This window comes from Benincasa hispida, chromosome 5 (genome assembly GCF_027475165.1).
Source record: "Benincasa hispida cultivar pf3 chromosome 5, pf3_genome.v1.1, whole genome shotgun sequence".
Classification (NCBI taxonomy): domain Eukaryota; kingdom Viridiplantae; phylum Streptophyta; class Magnoliopsida; order Cucurbitales; family Cucurbitaceae; genus Benincasa; species Benincasa hispida.
Genome location: NC_143482.1, coordinates 64,158,149 through 64,163,844, shown reverse-complemented (window position 1 = coordinate 64,163,844; position 5,696 = coordinate 64,158,149).

Sequence of the window (5,696 nt, the reverse complement as noted above, 5' to 3'; positions counted from 1 at the left end):
GAGTATGTTGCTGCCTGTGAAGAAGCAGTAAACGAAGTAGTACGGCTTAGAAAGTACCTAACTGATTTGAAAGTAGTTCCAAATATACACTTTTCGATCACCCTATATTGTGATAACAGTGGAATGGTTGCTAACTCAAAGGAACCTAGAAGACATAAGTCACCACATGCATTCATGGCTCAAGATAAAAAAGAACAACGCATCTACGTCGCATTGCGCCCATCATTCAGGAATGAATAGATGATCAAAGCAATGACGGCGCATGCAAAAATTGATCAAGAGCTAAGCGATCAACGCAATCTCAACCGCATGTGGTAATAAAAAAAAAACACCGCATGCAGGCAAACGATCGAAGATGTAAAAAGCAACACAATTACGGAGGATTCTGATGCGTGTACAGTTGACCGTTGTGCATTTCTGACGGGATTGATTGCGTAATAGAAGGAATATTCAATCCACCATTTTAGGAATTGCCATAACAATAAAGTGGGGACCACAAGTCAAAGAGTCAAGCTCGCCTATAAATAGCTTCTGAAATTTCACTAAAAAATATGCTTGAATACATAGAGACTTGATATACTAATCTGAGAGAGAGACTGGTTGAGCGACTAATCAGAGTAGATCCAGGAAGAATTAAGAGACAAGGCCGAGAGTGAGTCTCCGGGAAAAGAATCCTTTCGATCACCGCCGTTGAAGCTCTATACGAAGGTCACTTTTACCAGAAGAGCAAGCCTGAGAGGGAAGCTCTGCTCTTCATTCATTCCACACACCGGTAAATAGAACCACCGTCCAAATCTGTGTCAAGACGTTGCCACTCTTCGGTATTTGTTTCTATCTCTTTATCATCACTTGTGTTCATCTTCTTAGTCTATTCACACCATGTATCAGACGCTTAATCTTACTATTAATTGTTATGATCATTTCCATATCCATCTCTCTGCCTATTTCCGTTCATCCATAATTCACTTTCTCCACGATGTTTTCTTTATCTCTTGGATAATTAGCAAGAATTAAACAAGTAAATAGATCTGTGTTAAGGAAATAATTAAGTTTAGTCAACGTATGCTCGATGGAATTTTCACCTGTGAGAGTAGAAGTGAAGATGTCATTCCATCTATCGAGAGAGGGTTGGAAGAATGTGTTAACTAAAGCGAGACGTACTTCTAGAGATGGAAGCAACCTTGTGTTCATCATGTTCATCCCTGTTTCACCATAGAGATATGGGAAAGCGGGCGATCACCGAGAGGTGTACGCTAAGGGAAAGTGGAACCTTAGTTATATCTTTTACGCAATTAACAAACATGCGATGTTTTACTAATTATCTCTTCTATTTCTGATTCATCCATAAAGATTTTCCATCGCATACCATGATCCTTTGTATAAACTTCATAGTTAGTCTCGAACTCAGTATCATGTATATCATGTATCTTGTATCTTGTATCTTGTATCACGTTAGCATAGGTTTATTTTCATCGCAATTTATTTTATTAACGAAACTTTATTTTACCACAACTTTAGATTACTGTATAAACACCAATTCTTATTAATTGTAAAAACCGGTCGCATGTATCACAAAAGTAACACACTAATGAAAATAATCCCTGTGTTCGATCTCGGATTACTCTGAGAAACTTGCATTGGAATTATACTTGGTTTCAGCGCAAGGAAACTTGTGACAACGCATTACTCCATAGCATACTACAAGTATATTGTTAATAACGCATATATCTAGAAGTAGTAATGCATAACACAGCATCCACATTCCATTTCCATCTTTACGTCATCAAGTTTATGGCAACATGAGCTTGTATGATTCATTCATCCATTTTCATATTTGTCCGCATGCTGTAAGTAACACACACAATTCAAAGTTTACAAGTTTATGGTGCCGTTGTCGGGGATTGGTAACGGTTATTGTTGAGTACGTTTGTGATATTTTGTAGGATAGATCTCTTTGTACTGGTTGTTCATCGTGAAGAGCAGTCTGACGATTTATGAGTACTGGAACTAATCCAGAATTTTAGGCTGACCCAGAGATCGAGCGTACATTTCGCGTAAGGGCACGCCAGAACCGAGCGAGGCAAAAGAAAGCCAACATGGCAGAAAACAACGAAATAATGTGGCACTTGAAGTAAATCAAGGAGTGGGACGGATCCCGTTTTTCTTGTGGCTGACCGCAACATTCCAATGTGGAACTACACAACGCCCAATCTATACGATTTTTTGCCTAGTATTTCAAGGCTGATAGTTGAGGAGAATGCAAGATTCAAGATTAAACTGGTCATGCTTCAAATGATTCAAAATATAGGGAAATTTGGGGGTCTGCAAGGTGAGGACCCACATGCCCATCTGACCAGTTTTGTCGAGATGTGCGGTAACTTCTCTATTCCTGGCGTTACCCCAGAAGGTATCAGATTGTATCTCTTCCCTTACATCTTGAGGGACGAGTCTAAGAGGTGGGCTCATTCACTAGAGTCAAATGAAATAACTTCCTGGGATCAGTTGGTTGAACGGTTTATGAGTAAGTTGTTCCCTCTGACAGTCAATGCAAGACGACGTAAGGATGCGTTGAACTTTGAATAGATGGATAACAAAACCCTCAGCACCGCCTGGGTGCGATTTAGAAGACTGGTAAAGAATTGTCCACATATCGGGATACCCGATTGCGTTCTGATTGAAACATTCTATAATGGTCTGAACAGATCAACGCAGGTTGTTGTTGATGCCTCCGCGGTAGGAGGTTTTATGGATAAAACATACACTGAAGCCAAGGTCATCCTTGACCGCATCTCGCGGAATATGGATGACTGGGTAGACGATGGGTATGGAGGAAGAGGCTCCGAGAAAAGAAGAAATGATACTGCCATTGTCCCTGCTGAGACAATGACAACTCTGGCTGCACAGATGACTGTAGTGATCTCTATCCTTCAGTCGATGGCGCTTAACCAAGGTGTCCTCTCCCAAGGATCAGTGCAACCCAATACGTCGACACAAGTGGCTGCAATTATTTGCGTCCACTATGGAGGGGGCCATGCGGTGGAAATGTGCCCATTGAACCTGCAACAAGTATGTACAATCCAGAATAATCCCTACACCAACACCTATAATCCTGGTTGGAGGAATCACCCTAATTTTGATTGGGGAGGAAACCATAACTAAGGGGGGCCAAGCAACCACCAGAACAACAACTCTGGGAATCGAGGAACCCTCTACCTTTTTACCACAATCAGAATCAGGGTCAACAAAAACAGTCGCAAAACTAACCATCTTCTTCAAACACCTCCGAAAATTCATTGGAGGCCCTGCTCAAGCAATACATGGATAAAAACGATGCGATGATGCAGGCGTAGGCATCTTCAATCAGAAATTTGAGATTTAAGTAGGGTAGCTGGCATCCGAACTACGTAATAGAACACCTGGAACGTTGCCAAGCAATTTTGAAGCCCCTGGATCTCACGGGAAGGAGCAATGTCCTTGAAGACATTGGGCAGGCAAGCTGGACTGCCTGCGGAGGTGTGGATTGCGTTCATCATGGAAAACTATCTTCCGGTCCATATCTTTAAATTCTATGTTTACATGCTTTCTTAATTACTATCTTTATTGCTTCATGAACTTTGTCATTTATTGCTTCATTCAATTCGTTTTTATTGCTTTATGAAATTATTTCCCATTTAATTCTCTTGCGTTTATTTCCCTGCTTTCTTTAATTCTCCTTACTTTTCTGTATTAAATGTGTTATTCTTAAAACTTGGTGAATGATTGTTTAATAAGAAGAAAATTAATATTGCAAATCCTAGCGACTTGCGTTGATGAAAAAAAATAAAAATAAATAAAAAGGTAAAAATAATAATAAATTTTAATAAATAAAACACATCCGGTATGCATTGCGATGATGGGTGCATCTTGTACTAACAAGATACACTTTGCGTTCACTCAAATGCATTGCATTGAGGGGTGTGTTGCACGTGTATGTATTGTCAGGCCGTCCTTAGCAATAATGCACTATGTTGAGGTAGTGTTGCGCTAGTAGAAATATCGTGCGCCCTTCCTCCAGAAATGTGTTGAGTTAAGGGGTGTGTTGTGATGATATATACGTTGTTGCCCGTCCTCAGCAAAGATGCATTTGCGTTGATGGATTCATTGTGTTAACCCTTAACTTTGCGCGCATCCGAATAAAACACTAAAGAAAAATTATTTTTGCAAATTGAGAAGTCCAATCGCTTCAGCTTCCAAGGACATGATGAATTTGCAGTTGAAAGGACGTACGTCTCTGCAGATTCATAAATGAGAGGGGCGTGGCAGCAGGTCTTTTGAGTTCCTTGAGGCCTGCCGCTGCAGAATCTGCGTTGAGCCCATCAAAGCCCAACCTATAAAGTCCGTTCTCTTCGTCTTAAGTCGTCTATTTGATCCTTTTTGCAAACAGAAACCCTAAAGCTTTTGCATACCAGACTTTCTTCCTTCCCAAAACCCTAAAGAATTTCCCAGCTTTCTTACTCCGTCATCCATGGCAGACCAGTCTTCCCAACCATCTTCTTCACCCTCATCACCCTTAAAGGCCCAACTTACTGCAGAGAAGTGGCATTCCTTGCAGCAAGCCACCGTTTTGCCGCCCAACCACAAACCATCACTTGAACTGCTGGAAAACTCCGGCGAAATCCCTTAGTAGTTAGATCGCTCCGTTCAAAAGGGGGCAGAGCTCAGAAAGCACCCCACTCCCAACAATTTCCTCCGAAAGTGAAAAGAAGAAAAGGGACGATAAGGAGGTGTTTGGGAGTATACCCAACAATATGGAGAAGGGAGGAGGATTGCCTGAAGCTGGGGTTGTGAACCAGCCACTGCCTCCGGAGGAGGAGATGAAGGAAGCGTCAAGGAAAAACGCTCTGGCAATCTTGGATCCTAAGGAAACTGCTAATGCAAAATCCTAGGAAGGACCCTCTAGAGTTGCTTTGGAGGAAGTGGTGGCGGAGAAGTAGCCTGAAGTGGCTGAGAAGGAAAAAAAGAAGAGAAGAAGATCAAAGAGAAGAGGGCTGGAGGAGATGAGCAAGCCCATCCAATCAAGAAAGAGAAGAAGATCAAAGAGAAAGGGGCTAAAGGAGATGAGGAAGCCCGTCTAAAGAAAAAGCAAGAAAGGAGTGAAAGAAGGGAATGCAGGCGGGAGGAAAGGCACCTGAAGAAGGAGGAAGAGAGGAGAAAAAGGGCTGAGAGCCCAGAACTGGATGGAGAATCCACCTCCGTAAGCGAGGACAAGGGGGAGTCAGCGCAACTGAGAGAATCATCACAACCTGAAACATTGCAAATGGTTGCGACTGATGAAGGAGAAGATGCATAAATCACACCCTTGATGTGGCGTCGCAAGGAGAATTCGCCGCAAGGGTCAATCGACCCGCTAATTTTGCATGATGCTTTAGAAGAGTAGAAGAGGAGAAGAAAGGAAGAGGAAGAAAAGTAAGAGAAAATGTTGCAGGCACAATTATTCATCGTAGAGGGAAGTCGAAGAAGAAAATTACAAGATGAGGAGGTGCACTGCAACAATGAGATATCGGCAGAAGAAGAAAGGAAAAGGCTCGAAGAGGAATAACGCATTTTGCTGCCCTCAGAGCAGTTTGAAAAAGAATTTGAAGAAGAAGTGAAAGAAGAAGAAGAAGAAGAAAGGAAGAAGAAGGCAGAAGAAGAAAGGAAAAAGAAAGAGGAGAAGA